The 13,836-nt window shown below is 33.9% G+C and overlaps 1 long non-coding RNA gene across 1 annotated transcript in view; it reads left to right on the plus strand.

Moving 5' to 3' along the window:
- Positions 1 to 255: 255 nt before the first annotated feature.
- The window catches only part of LOC118740476, a 39,023-nt gene continuing 25,442 nt past the window's right edge, over positions 256 to 13,836 (plus strand). The window contains exon 1 of the long non-coding RNA XR_004993144.1: positions 256 to 531. This is a non-coding gene — a long non-coding RNA (uncharacterized LOC118740476). The remainder of the gene's footprint in view (positions 532 to 13,836) is intronic.

Raw genomic sequence — 13,836 nt, forward strand, 5'->3', positions numbered from 1 at the left:
TTTCGCCATGCACCGCCGCTATCTGCAACTGTAAATTGTTGGCGTGCGGCAGTAAATTACTGGAGACATATTAGCGTTTGCTTAGATTTATGAGGCACTCGGCAGCAAAACGACAAACCAGAAAAAGCAAAAAAAAAGAATATTGAAAAAATTGCTTCCTCTCTATTTTCAACTAAGTAACTAGTAGCAATGTTCTAACTATAAATGCAGCCTTTCTTATAATATTTCCTTTACGTTTCTTCTATTGCAGGTGATCGCAAGTGATTGGAGGCAATTGACGAATGGCAAGCGCCATCATCAACAAGCAGCAGCTGCTATTGATGCTGAAGTAGCGATCCTCTCAATACTTACGTATATCCTACAGCAGTAGCACATTGCCGCTGCCATTGCTCTTGCCTGGCTGTGGTGCTTGTCAATCACGTCGAAGGAGAATTGACACAAAGTGATACGAGTGAATTGGCTGCAACAAATGCAGTATAAACGTAGTGGTTAGATACGCTGCTGGCGAGGAAAATGGAAATGGAAAATTTGGTATGTTCTTGTAGACTATCTATAATGCAATGGAGAATATGTATGGCTATCTGTTTGTATGCTTTCTTGAAACTACATAGGTACTTGTAGGCTTGTTTGCTGTTCAGATCGACTGCAGTCAATGCGAGCAACTGTCACTTCCTGCTTGCAGTGTGGCCTGCTAAGAGCGGATGTGGTGTGGTAACCAGTTGTCCAATTGATTGTTTATAAGCATACTATAATTCTACAAACTTTTCTTTAGGCTTTCTTTGAGTAGCGCTCGTATGCAACTACATACAATATTTACTCTAATAAGTTATGAAACTTTGCAAATCATTAAAACCGTAAATTTTTCATGATTGGCTTTGATTGAATTATTCACGAAAGCTATTTAATTTAAATATTTTTTGTGCAGAGTTTAATTAGCAAACACTAACAAGCATTTCGATAAGCTTCGTTTAACACTTACTAATTGTTCTTCATCAATCGCTGATTGTACAATGTTGCCACAAGAAAAAGTAAGCGGGTGAATTAAAGTGAAAACTAACAAAAAAAAAAAAAACAGTTGTTAGCAATATTAGTTGGCTCTTGAGGCATTAAAACTTGAAAAAAAGAACAATTTCAAAACAAAATGGAATGCCGGAGAAAAACTGATGAACAAAGCGATATTTAAATGCGGTTTGTGGCTGCTAATAAGCGGCGAGAAATGAAAGTATTAGCGCTAAAAAGAAAGTAGAAAAAACCTTAGTAGAAGGGCAATACAAAAAAAAAAAACTTTTGTACTTTATGGCTGTCTGTCTGTCAGTTATCAGCTTAAAAATGAGCCAAAGAAATTTCTAATGTGCTAATGAAAGAAAAATAAATGTAGTTCTATGCATTTGTCTTTATTCCGAATCCGGCATCAAACTCAAAAAACACCGTTAAACAAATTCTAATTAATTGGCGTTGGTTGTTTTTCTTTATTTAAAAGGCTTAACCTCATCATAATAAATAGTGTACAAATAATTAATCATTATTTGTGGCAAAAGATTCGTATTCTTCATTGACAACAAAGCAGCATTAAGTCATAACTTCGTTAACTGGCAGACAACACTTGCAGAGCAACTGAAATGGGGAGACGAAAGAGCAAATATAGTACAATGTGTACTTAAATAAGTAAAATGAATGCCGCTGTAGCCGAGTGGTTAGTAAAATTTTTTTCTAATAGCGGTCGCGCTTCGGCAGGCAGTGGCAAAGCTTCGAATGTATCTCTGCCTTGAAAATTTTCTTTAAACACCGATTGTCAGTGCTACATGAAAAATGAGCTCACGACCCAATTAAGTAGTTATTGACACGCTCTCTCTAGAACCTCTGATTATTATTTGCTGTCACGATTCGTTGGTACATATCTTCAAAATTTGACTTTGACTTGTCGACTTGGATCACTTAGAAATTTAAGGAACCGAAAAAATCTTCGTTATGAAGGATTTTTATTTTTGAGAATCATTGCAAAATCGTAATTTTTTTATGCATATTTTACGATCATTTTTAATCGTTATAAGTTTTATTTTTCAACAATTTTTATTGAGCTTGAGGCCGTTTTTAATGCAAACCTTATTGTGGAAAAGCAACAATAATTTGAAAAAATTGTAGAAGTGATAGCTATTTTGTAAATCACCACATTTCCTCATCAGACTTCTTTTAGTAGGATTCGAACCGACGATCCCACTGACTCAGCCAGTTGCCGACGCACTGTGCTAAGTTCGCCTTGTGAATTATGGTGATTTCCGAAATAGCTATCACTTGTACCATTTTTTCAAATTATTGTTGCTTTTCCACAATAAGGTTTTCATTAAAAACGGCCTCAAGCCCAAAAAAAAATGTTTATTTTTTCAATTAAAAATAATCGTTATCGTATGATTTTTATTTATTCGATAATTTTTAATCTTTGTTTTGACTTTTATTTCTTCGATTAAAAATTATCGTTATTTTAGGATGACTATTTTTTCGATCAAAAATAATCGATATATATTTCCCTTGGATTTTTATTTTCCGAACATTTTTCATCGTTATTTTATGATAATCTTATTTTTTCAACCATTTATAAACCGTTATTTTCAGATTATTATAACAGTTAAAAATGATCGAAAAAATTAAAAATCTAAAATAACGATTATTTCTGATCGAAAAAAATTAAAATCACAAAATAACGATTAAATTATAATTTTTTTTTATAAAAATCATAATGGTTCTGGTCTCTGAGAAATTAACTTACGATTTTACATAAAAGATTTGCCTAGTATCAAAGATAATGTACCAAATTCTTCAAGATTACTGCTACGACACCGAAGGTTGTATGGCAGACCCCATTTTAGCTGCATATTTATCCAGGGGCTGGTACTATTCCGTAATCGTTACTGTTAATCTGACTATTCCTTTTGTTGACCTCGTTAAGTCGTCTTCCGTTTTCGGTTTGATTTTTCATATTGCGTCATACGACTCGTTATGTGTGGCATATGTTTCTATCGTCGAAAACTCAGATGACTGCGATACATATGAATCTGTTGCTTTCAGCTTTCGGTATACAATCAGTCATTGACCAATTTGGAACTGGATATTGGTGATGGAAGATGCAAAGTTGACCTGTCCTTAATATATTCAAACTGAGTTATGATGTTTTAAAGTGTCCCCTTAAGTGTTCGATAAGCATGTCGAACAGTCTTTCCATTCCTTTTGCTGTTCGTGTGTTCTTCCGTCCGGTTCATAAATAAAAACAACTTTGACTCTCATTTAGCTATGTGAAATGCATGCCAGGTTGTCTTTGTCGATTCTTTCTAACCAAAATACCTTTAATTTTTGCAAAATCATCGGTGCAATCTCATCTCATCTGGGCTTTTTTCTTATCCGCGAACGAGTCAATTAACACGCTTGAGGTTTGTATAAGGACCGTTTGATGAGGGTTTATTCAGCTATAATTGCCCATACAAAATCCTCTCCTCGAATAAGACTATAACTGGCGTGTTCTTTGGACACATTTTTTCTCAGACTGGAAGAATCTCTATAGTTAGCTATAGGATAGCGATAGGATTTCCAGGATTTAGCCCTAGCCTTCTTTACTGTTTTTTATACATCATTGCATCTTTGTTTGGTTCCTACAATTTTGCTTTATTGCAGTCGTTGAAAATTTTACTGAGTTTAGACTTGAGTCCCTAAGTGAATTTTTGGGGTTTCGCGAGATTTTTTCACTGCCACTGAAATTTTTTTCGAAGCTTTTCGGGATCCTTTGGAATTTTTTCTGAATTCTTTGGGATTCCGCATGCTTAATTTTGTGAATTTCCTTTTTTAATTTTTCCGTATTCTTCGCGTTTTGTTTTACGGAATTTTTTTGGGACTTTTCGCGAAATTTCAGCCTCTAAAGTGAATTTGAGTCTTATCTTTGTCTTTTTAAAAATTGGCGCAAAAATTGTAATTTTGAGTATAAATATCGTCTCCTGAAATTCAAAAGGCCTAACTAACAAAAGGGCAAAATTCAGTTTTTTGATTAATATGCAAAACAAACATTATAAGTGGCCACATTTTACATTTCAGGTAAAGGTATGTATGTATGTCTTGACTTAGCAGATGGAATCATTCGTTTCTTTTTTCTATATACTTTTTCCCTAGTCTGAAAAATTTCGCGCTCTGACACATACCGCTAATTTTTTTAATTTCATTCTCTCACCATATAGAATACTTTGTATTTTTTTACTTTTCAAAATATTGAAATACATTTCCTCTAACCTAACAATATATGTATATAAGAATATACATACATATATATGTATGTATAACTGACATGTACAATTGTAGCTAAAATGAATTACCTCCGCTCCATCTGCTCCATTCCCGCCCGATTGCGTATCTAAACAAACTGGTTTACACAATGATTCATCAAGCATCCGTCACAGAAAAACGGGCATAAACAGGCTAACAACAGGTAGCTGACTGAAGGAAACCAAAAACAAAAACAAGTGCGGAAACATATACCATTAAACACAATGCCGGCGAACGGCGAATTTTTCGCTGCGAATGTTCACTGTAAAAATTAAATCAGACTGACGTATATGAGAACGCACACAACCAAAGGAAATGACGCAGTTCGCTCGGTGACTTATATTTTTCTTTTAGAGACTAATTTCCTAAAACGTTAGTTTAATAGAAGTTATATTACTATTTCTACATTTGGAGCTTATTCCTGCTGGTATTAACCTATTCGTTATAAAAGTTTCCTTTTTGAAATATGGTCACCTTATCAGCTTTCTGAATTGAATAACGCTCTATATGTATTTCAGTAAGCGAATTAGCTGGGCGAAAGTTGGACGTAGACATCGCTTTGCAGGGCGAAATTCGCCGTTCGCCGGTATTGTGTTTTAACGGATAGCAACAATAAAAAAGTAAAGAAAAAAAGCCTTTCAGCTCACAAAGTTGTTGTTGGTTAGTTTAGTTTGCCTGGTGGCTTACATACTCGTACGACTGACACGACCACCACAATTACATCCGGTAATTTAATGTAATTTTAGATTTTTCTCATTTAAATCGCATGCAATGGAAAATATTCGTAATGTACAAATATACATACTACGTACATAAGAAAAGAGGAACAAGTTGAAAAAAACAACAAAATAGTGTATATTTGTTTATTGAAATGGATTTGTGTAAAGTGAATGGCTCATACATACATCCATACATAAGTAAAAGTAAATATGCCCGGCAGTCAGGCAATAATAAAAAAATTAACATCAAAAGTGATAGGCGAGTAGTATTGATATTGGTATATAAATTGTGTTGAGAATGGCACACAAATTGTGGTAGTTTCTTGCGATTCAGCAACAGATTCGTACATATGCACACACAATTAAAGCCGGGCTTTCAACCGTTATACAGCGGTTACCACTACACTACATAAAGATTTTTTTTTGGTAAAACGAAACAATTTAAAATAACCAGGGATCGAGAGCAAAATGGATGATGGAAACTCAATGTCGTTCTCTTCAAAAACAAAACTAAAATTAGATCAAAACTTTCAGGAACTTTCTCAGTGGAAGTTAGATAAGAACAGTCCCTATGTAACGTTTTCAAAGATAATAAAATACGAACAATAATTTCGGAAGCATTTCTTAGAGAATAAAATCGGAACAAAAGCCTGCACAACGTTTTGGAAACGAACTAAACGCGAACAAAAGTCTAAGGATCTTTCTCTAGAAAAACAATTTCGGAACTAAAGTTTTAGGAACTTTATGACAGAGAACGAAACGGGAACAAATCTTCTAACGAAATCTATTAACGAAGAATAGGAGCGAGAACAAAAATTTTCACATTCCGTTCATTAGCTTGACAGGTTTGAATATTGAACTTAATCAAAAAAGAACTGAAAGATAATTATGCAAATTAAGTAAACGAAAGATTTAAGACGCGAACTCTTCTTGCACAGAAAATGAAAAATTGTTCCATAAATATACAGTTCACCCTAATGAGGAACGATCTAGAAATTTAAATGATTCAGACTTCCTCTGGCTTAGAATTAATAATCGTGGCTCTCACTGAAACGATTTTTCATCCCAACACGCAGACTCCCCTCTCATTCTTAACGTTAAGTTCTCCTTTTGTTCTCTAGCAGAACGTTCCCCAGACGTTTGTTCTTTGGAGGAAAACGATAGCATATTTACATAACTCACTTAATTATTAAGTCGACTTAGGTGATCATTGGTTATGACCACAGATATAACGGAGGCGGTAGTAATGGCGATAAACCATTCCCTTAAATATGCCAATCGATAACAACTTCGGTAATGTTGACAGAAGATGTGCCCAGTAAAAATTGTATAGCCAAAGACAACACAATTTAAAAAACCGCCTATTTTTAATATGTAGTTAGAGCAAAAAAAAAACTGGTAATTTCTTGGATTTCCTCTTTCAATCTAAATATAGGGGGTATTATTGAATATAAGACGTCGATATTTTACATTTTTATATTTGTAAATTATTGGAAGATCATTTTTGCTGTGTTGGCAACAACTTGTCTGCAGTAAAAAAAGCATATAATTTGTGTCTCAAAAGTGTGTGAAAACCTATCAATCAACTTACATGATCTCGGTTCCGATAATAAATAATCAATAATTGTTTATACCCGCTTTTGGGCACACTGAGGATTTGGCAATAACCCCTTTAATCTATGGAAACAACAATGTTTATTGTAACAACATTCATATCTCACGTACTATGCAAGACAACATTTGTTTTCTTTGAATCGACATACTTTAAGCATTGTTAACGCTATTTCCAATTGAGTGAGGAAATAGCATCGTTTACTCTATTTCCAAATTTCTCTTGACTTCATTTCGCTTTTGAAAAGGTAATAATGGCAATTGACTTTATTTCGTACCGGTATGCGAAATAATGTCAATTGACTTTATTTCCGTTGATCTTGCTACCTGTCACCATGCCAAAGGTCGAGCTACATAAATAAATACTGAATTTGGTTTTTGTAATTCGTATACTCATAATTGACGAAGAGAAGTGCGTTTTACCGGATTTTTCTCAGATTCGTGGACAGGAATTTCAAACAGGCGATCCTTGAGAAAAAATTCTAACCAAATCTTTGTTGGGCAAGGCCGTCTACAACTTTGTCAAAGGAAACCGCCCATTCGTGACATCGACGACAAAATATTTATATGTGAAGGAATGCTCACAGAATGGACTAATTCCATTCTTACGCTTACATGAAGTATTCGCTTTTTTGCCTGATCTGGCTTCATGTTACTACAACTCAGAACCCTTAGGGTGGTTTCAAAAGGATAACTTAAATTTGGTGCCAACAGAAGTCAACCCTCCAAATTGTAACAAATTAAGGCCGAATGAAAGAGATATAAGGCTTTCGTTGAAATAGAAATCAAGGTCACAAAGAAGTGGCCAAATACTCCAAATAAAGTGGTCTCCAGCTTCTTTGAGGGTGTCAGACACTGGTGTAAAAACGTCAGTGAGCGGGGTTCATGAAAAACCTAAACCTTTTTTTAACCGACTTCCTAAAAAGGAGGAGGTTGTCAGTTCGTTGGAATATTTTTTTTTTTGTTTTCTTTTATGTATTTTACCGCATAACTTTGGACCACGTCAACCGATGTCGATAATTCTTTTTGCATCGAAAAGGTAGTGTCTCAGAGGTAGTCCCATACTAATCTGGCTTTCATTGGATCATGATATGTATATATATATATTTTTTTTCTTTACTAAGTCGGCTTGTTTTTTGCTAAAAACTACTTGTTATTAAAAAATGTTATTAGTTTTTTACATGCATTTATTATACAAATTTACAGTTACATATTTATTTCTAAAGAACAAAACACTTAAGATTTTGAAAATCTGAAAACTGGATAAAGACATATGTATTATCATTTTTCCAGCAGGCAATTACATTTGGCACAGTCCGTAGGCCCAACGCCATTCACGTTTTTCTTATTATCAGGTCCTCGCCAAGAACTGAATTGGTACTTAATAGAAAACCTTATTTGAGGAATTTTAGCCACGCACTAGAAGGAGTTAGGATGTTATATAGGTAAATGCAGGGATCGCGTTACTGCGGCTTTTATTTCTGAACTACGAATCGTGTACCTAATTTTAATATATATTCAATGCTCTGATATTAGCTCACCTACATGAAGGCTTTCAACTCAACTTATTTTTTAGCTGAAAAACAATTTTTTATTAATTTTCTATTTTACAAATTTTATAAATGTTGAGAAAAGATAAAACAAATCCTGAAAAGACTAAATATCCAAAAAAACCTCCGAGAAAGTATCGAGAAGCCTGAAAACCCCTAAAATCACGAATGAGTGGTAAGTGCGGGTTATTTTCCAATATTTGATAACAAATTTAAATTCAAATTCCGAAAGATCTCTATTTTCAATTTGAGAATCATTTGAACAAACATATGAACAAATTCGATATTTAGTTCAACTTTTTCTTCTTATTTGGCGCTGTAGCCGCCTAAGCCATTTTGGTTGAGTTCAAAAAAGCACGACAGTCGTTTCTCTTCTGTGCCAACAAAATGCCAACATTAAACTATTTCCTAAATAATTGAGCACTTTTTCCTTGCACTCCACAAAACACCTAACAGGTTGTATGAATACTGCTTTAAGGGATACATATTTTATTCGTACTTCAATGTACAACTCAATAGTGCTAAGCCGTTAGTTGCCTCGGAAATATCATTCAACCAATCATAAAAGCAACACCGTCAATATGTCAGCTTTTTTTTTCAAATCATTAAGAGACAAATTTAATTACCTGCACCGTTTACAGTTTTTCTTATCTTCAATGGGTGTGAAGAAATTGCATGCAAGCCGAGCTATCCATTTACGTAGTGCAATTTAAAAGCAAATATATGTATATATGTACATATGTATCTGTTTAACAGTATATCGCCGACAACTGCAATAGAATGAAAGTCAGATATTGTACAAGTAAATAATTGAGTTGCCAGGTTGAAGTATAAAAGAGGGCAACAAAATTAAATGAGTGAACTAAGGAAACAAAAAAAAATTAACACAAAATAAGATAAGGAACAAGAAAGAACACGTGTAGAAAGAACATTTTTGTTATTTATCTGTTAGATAAAGTACGTGCAAAAACGTTTTCAAGTACGCGGCGGTACTTTCGCAACATACATTTACACTTAACAACGTGATACATCTAGTGCATATACTATACATAGCATAGTCAACGTTATTATTGTTGTTTTTTATTTTATTTTATTTTTCTCTCTTTTTCATTGCATGCAACGTGGCAACTTAAATGGCCTGATCTAATAAGCATTTAACCTTATATGCCCAATCGACCATTTTAGCCGTTTTGGTTAGCCACTTTGGCTAGCCATTTTCGTTGGATCAGCCAGTCGAACGGCTAGTGTCAGGCGGTTCATCAAATGGCCGCCCGTTCTTCGTGCAGTCGTGTATATTCATAGCCTTATGCCAGTTGGCTGTATACATACATTCAAGCTGTATGCGCTCCAAATATGTAGATACTCTCTGCTTGCAAATGATTAATGATCTGCATGTCAGCTCAAACTGTTTTCTATTGCCATATCTAATTTACTTTTACCAAAAGATTTTTCTAACAAATTAGTGCACACGCTGTTTTTTGATGTATTGTTGTTGGATATTGTTTTGTTTCTTTTGGAAGACTAATACTTTTGAAGAATTTTGTGGACGATGGCACAGTTTACTAGCTGAAGATTATTGTATGAATAGCTAGCGCAGTATTGAAAGTTGAGCAGAGTAAAGAAGGCTACTTAATTAGTTTATTGGAATGCAATCTCAATATAAACGCATAGAAGGTACACGATCTAGTAATGTGATGATTTCATGAAATGCATAATACAATATTTTAAGTAAAGTTAGTTATCTGCTGTGAAGAATCCTTATTGCCAACAAGCCCACTTGGAAGCGAGTAGGCGACGAAAGAGTAAAGTCATCTCGAAATTTTATGGCCTTATTTATGCAGAGAATAGACGCGTTAGGTTCACATCATCTGATGAGGCAACCAGCAGTAATTAAGTGAAAGATTCTCCTACGGAAGGTATATTTTATTTTTGTTTTTGAGCAAGGAGCAAGCATCAAAAGCCTAACCATAAAAGACTTACGAGGCAATGTTAGAGTTTAACTCACTTAACCTTCTAACCTCTAAGGATTAAATAACAATAATATGCCGCCAAAAAAGTCTGAACCTCACCCAACTTAGTTCGGCCTAAAAGGGTTAAGTCCTGCCTGGTAAATTTTACATTGACAAACTGCAGAACAAGTATAGGAAATCACTCTGACTGCCTTCTTTATTGTTGCTAATTTGTGTCCATTAAACAATTAAATGTTTAAAAGAAAATGTCTTTCCTTTTTATTTCCTTTCTCAAAAAACGTATACTAAATATACTTAGTAGTTATTACTCAGAAGAAGAATTTTCAAAATTTAAAAGTCTATGCTTGTAGAATCTTCATTAGAAATAAACATCACTTATCCTCGTTTCCAACAATAGCATTCCATATGAAATTCGCTCGCAATCACCAATTCAAGCAACCACTTCACCACAAGCGCTTTGGCTTGCAGCCACCGAATAACCAAATTGGACATTTTGTTTTGCCAAATGCGGAAAATGGTTGTACGCCAGCTGCTAGCTTTGACAACAGCAAAAAAGTCTCTTAAGAATTGGCAAAAGTAGCTGAAAATCTACTCCAGCACAGCTTGTAAAGTTGAAAAGAGAAATGGCAAGCGAACTGTAGCTACATATTAGGGATACCAATCCCGGGATTCCGATGTTTTTGAGGTCCCGAAAATCCCGGGATTTGCTTGCATTAAATTTTAAATATCGTATTGATAGTAAGAACTTGTTTATGAATTTTGAAGTATGATTTTTGTAAAATGCCGTCTTGACTGCAATTAACATAAAGCTTGAAACTATACTGCAGCGTAAGCCTTTTTTGAAGAAGATATACATATATGAATGTACTCAATGCGTCGCTAATGTAAACGAAACAGAGAGTTTTAGGAAAAAGTTACATAATTTCTGAAATCAATCTACTCAAATCGAAAAAGTTGTAATTTATCCGACGTGCTGGTAAAAGAAGTTCAAATATTTTGTAGTGGAGGAGATAGGGGTCCTTTGCAGGTTTCGTATGTAACAAGTTCAGGTCAAGATTAAAAGACTCCCCTTTAAATACTTTGCTGCTCTTAGGTACACATTTTAAGTGCAATAATAACCACAGTGTCACAAAAAAAGGGGTGTGTGCTTCTAACCAGACCCACCTACCGACATGTTTTTCGACCCGGTGAATTGAATCTTAGGTCCGTTTGACTAGTTCACCCTCAAAATTTCGAGTTAATTGCAAAAAAAGTTCTATAAGGAGTATAATAAATATGTTTAGAGAATTTGGTTTTGTATATTTTTGTTTATTTTTTTTTATATTAATCATTACTTTCAAAACTACCCGGTATTTACATTGTTATTTGTGATGAAGACGTTCCTCAATCACAAGGCTACAATTTAAAATATATATTACATAGATTTGTCTGATTTAATAATGATGTGAGTTTCACAATCAGTTTATCGTAAATTTTAAATAGTTTTATTTCATGGTATGTTTAAATGCTTTCAGATATTGAATTTTTAGTCATATTCATAAAAAATATGACCCAATGTGAATTCTGGGATAAATCCCGGGATTCCGAGATTACTGAAAAAATATGCCGAAATCCCGGGATCACAATTTTCTTCATATTTTGGCATCCCTACTACATATACATATGTGTGTATAAAAAACTGAGACCAAAGTGGTCTTAAAATTTTATAACGCCATAACTTTGAATTTGTCGGGAAAGGAGAGAGGTAAAATGCTGGTAGAATTACTAAAATTCGAAGATCAGCAAAAAGAAAATATGGTTAAAATGAGAGGAAATGTACATAGGAGTTGTAGTAGTTGGCTGGCATTGTCGTTGTTGTTGTCGCTGTTAGTTCGTTGGCATATGTAAATTTTTTTTCTGTTCAGCAGGAAAAATGCAGAAAAAATATAAAACTTTTTAATGGAAGATAAGCTCAAGTCCCTCTAAAATAATGCAAAGCAATAGAAAAATATAACTGTTTCATGTTTAAAGATACATATAAATTGAATATATACGTAGGTGCACATGTCATATATATGTGTGTAAGTATTTATGTGGCTAATAAATACTATACTACGATAATATAGAATTAGCGATTGCATGCGCAAGTGGGGCAGTAAGCATGCAGTTATCGCTTCGAATAAATATGTACTTCAGCTTTTATATACATACAAACTAATCGAATGCAAAAAACTGTAGAAAATGCTTAATAATACATACCTGTGCAAATACATAATCATATATTTATGTTTCAAGTATGTACGCCTAACAGTTTTCGCTTTTAACTCCATGCTTACATGTGACCAACGACCACTTTATTACGTGCTTAACAGCCCATTTGTTGTTTGAGATGCTGAAGCAATAATTTTCTTCTTACAGCAACGAAGTCTATTAACGTGGCTTTTGATTTTATGCTATCTATGTATATGTGCATACATAGTAACATGTATACAATAGGGTGGTCCAAAAATGCATGTGAAAAAGTAAAGTCGGATTTTTATGTTCTCACCCCCTAAGATTGTTCTATACCGAAAAAAATATACCCCTATTTTTTATTTTGCAATCAAAAAATATTTAGAGATAGCTCAAAGCGTCCAAAGTTTTCCACATATTTTTATAAAAAAAAACAACTTTTCGTAGAAATGGTATGGAATTCTAAAAAATCAACATATTTCTATCCGAAAACTCTGTTTATCTGCAGGAAATTCCCAATAATGATACCCAATTGTTTATTTAGCCATTTTTTCATCACAACTGTAATTTATAGGTTCTCCAAAAACCCCGAAAAATTCAATGGGGGACCAACAAAAAATCGTTAGTATTAAAAAATGGTTAAATAAACAACAGGGTATTATTATTGAAAGTCTCCTGAAGAGAACCAGAGTTTTCCAATCGAAAAATATTGATTTTCAAGAATTCCATACCATTTCTACGAAAAGTTGTTTTTTCCCATATAAAAATACGAACAAAACCTTGAACGCTTTGAGCGACCTCTAAATATTTTTTGATTTCAAAATAAAAAAATAGGCTTAAGTAGCACACTGGTGTAAAACTTGATATAAATTTACGAATTTTGGTGTAAATCTGATTGATTGTACCAAAATTTACAAATTTACACCCAGTTATACACAAGTGTGCTACTTGAGGGGGTATACTTTTTTTCGATATAGAATAATCCTAGGAGGTGAGAGCATTACAATTCCGACTTTGCTGTTTTTGGACCGCACTAATGTACAAACATCTAACTTCACGTATCTTAGTGTCCGTTGATCTCTTTGGCAATCACAGGTAGCGGTAAAATATTGTCACCGCTCGTATAACTGTGTTGCGGCTTTGTTGTGGTTCGTTTGCGTGTGCAAAGTGTTTGTTGAAGCTCTTATCGCGGCGAATGGTCATTCCCCTGGCACTTTTAAGTGGCAATTTTACGTTTAAATATGACAGGCCACTTCACGGTCGCGCTTGTTTGACATTAAATCGATGACAAAGTCAGCGATAATTTACACATGTACATAATATGCTTATATGTGCATATAATGCACGCTTGCTTGTACACAGTGGGGCATTCGAGTTTGGCGCTTAAGTCTAATGCAATGTCAAAATAAAATAAAACAAGTATTTTAATAAAATAAAATAAAATAAAATAAAATAAAATAAAATAAAATAAAA

The sequence above is a fragment of the Rhagoletis pomonella genome, unplaced genomic scaffold (assembly GCF_013731165.1).
Source record: "Rhagoletis pomonella isolate Grant_MI unplaced genomic scaffold, Rhpom_1.0 Rhpom_scaffold_00006, whole genome shotgun sequence".
Taxonomy (NCBI): Eukaryota; Metazoa; Arthropoda; class Insecta; order Diptera; family Tephritidae; genus Rhagoletis; species Rhagoletis pomonella.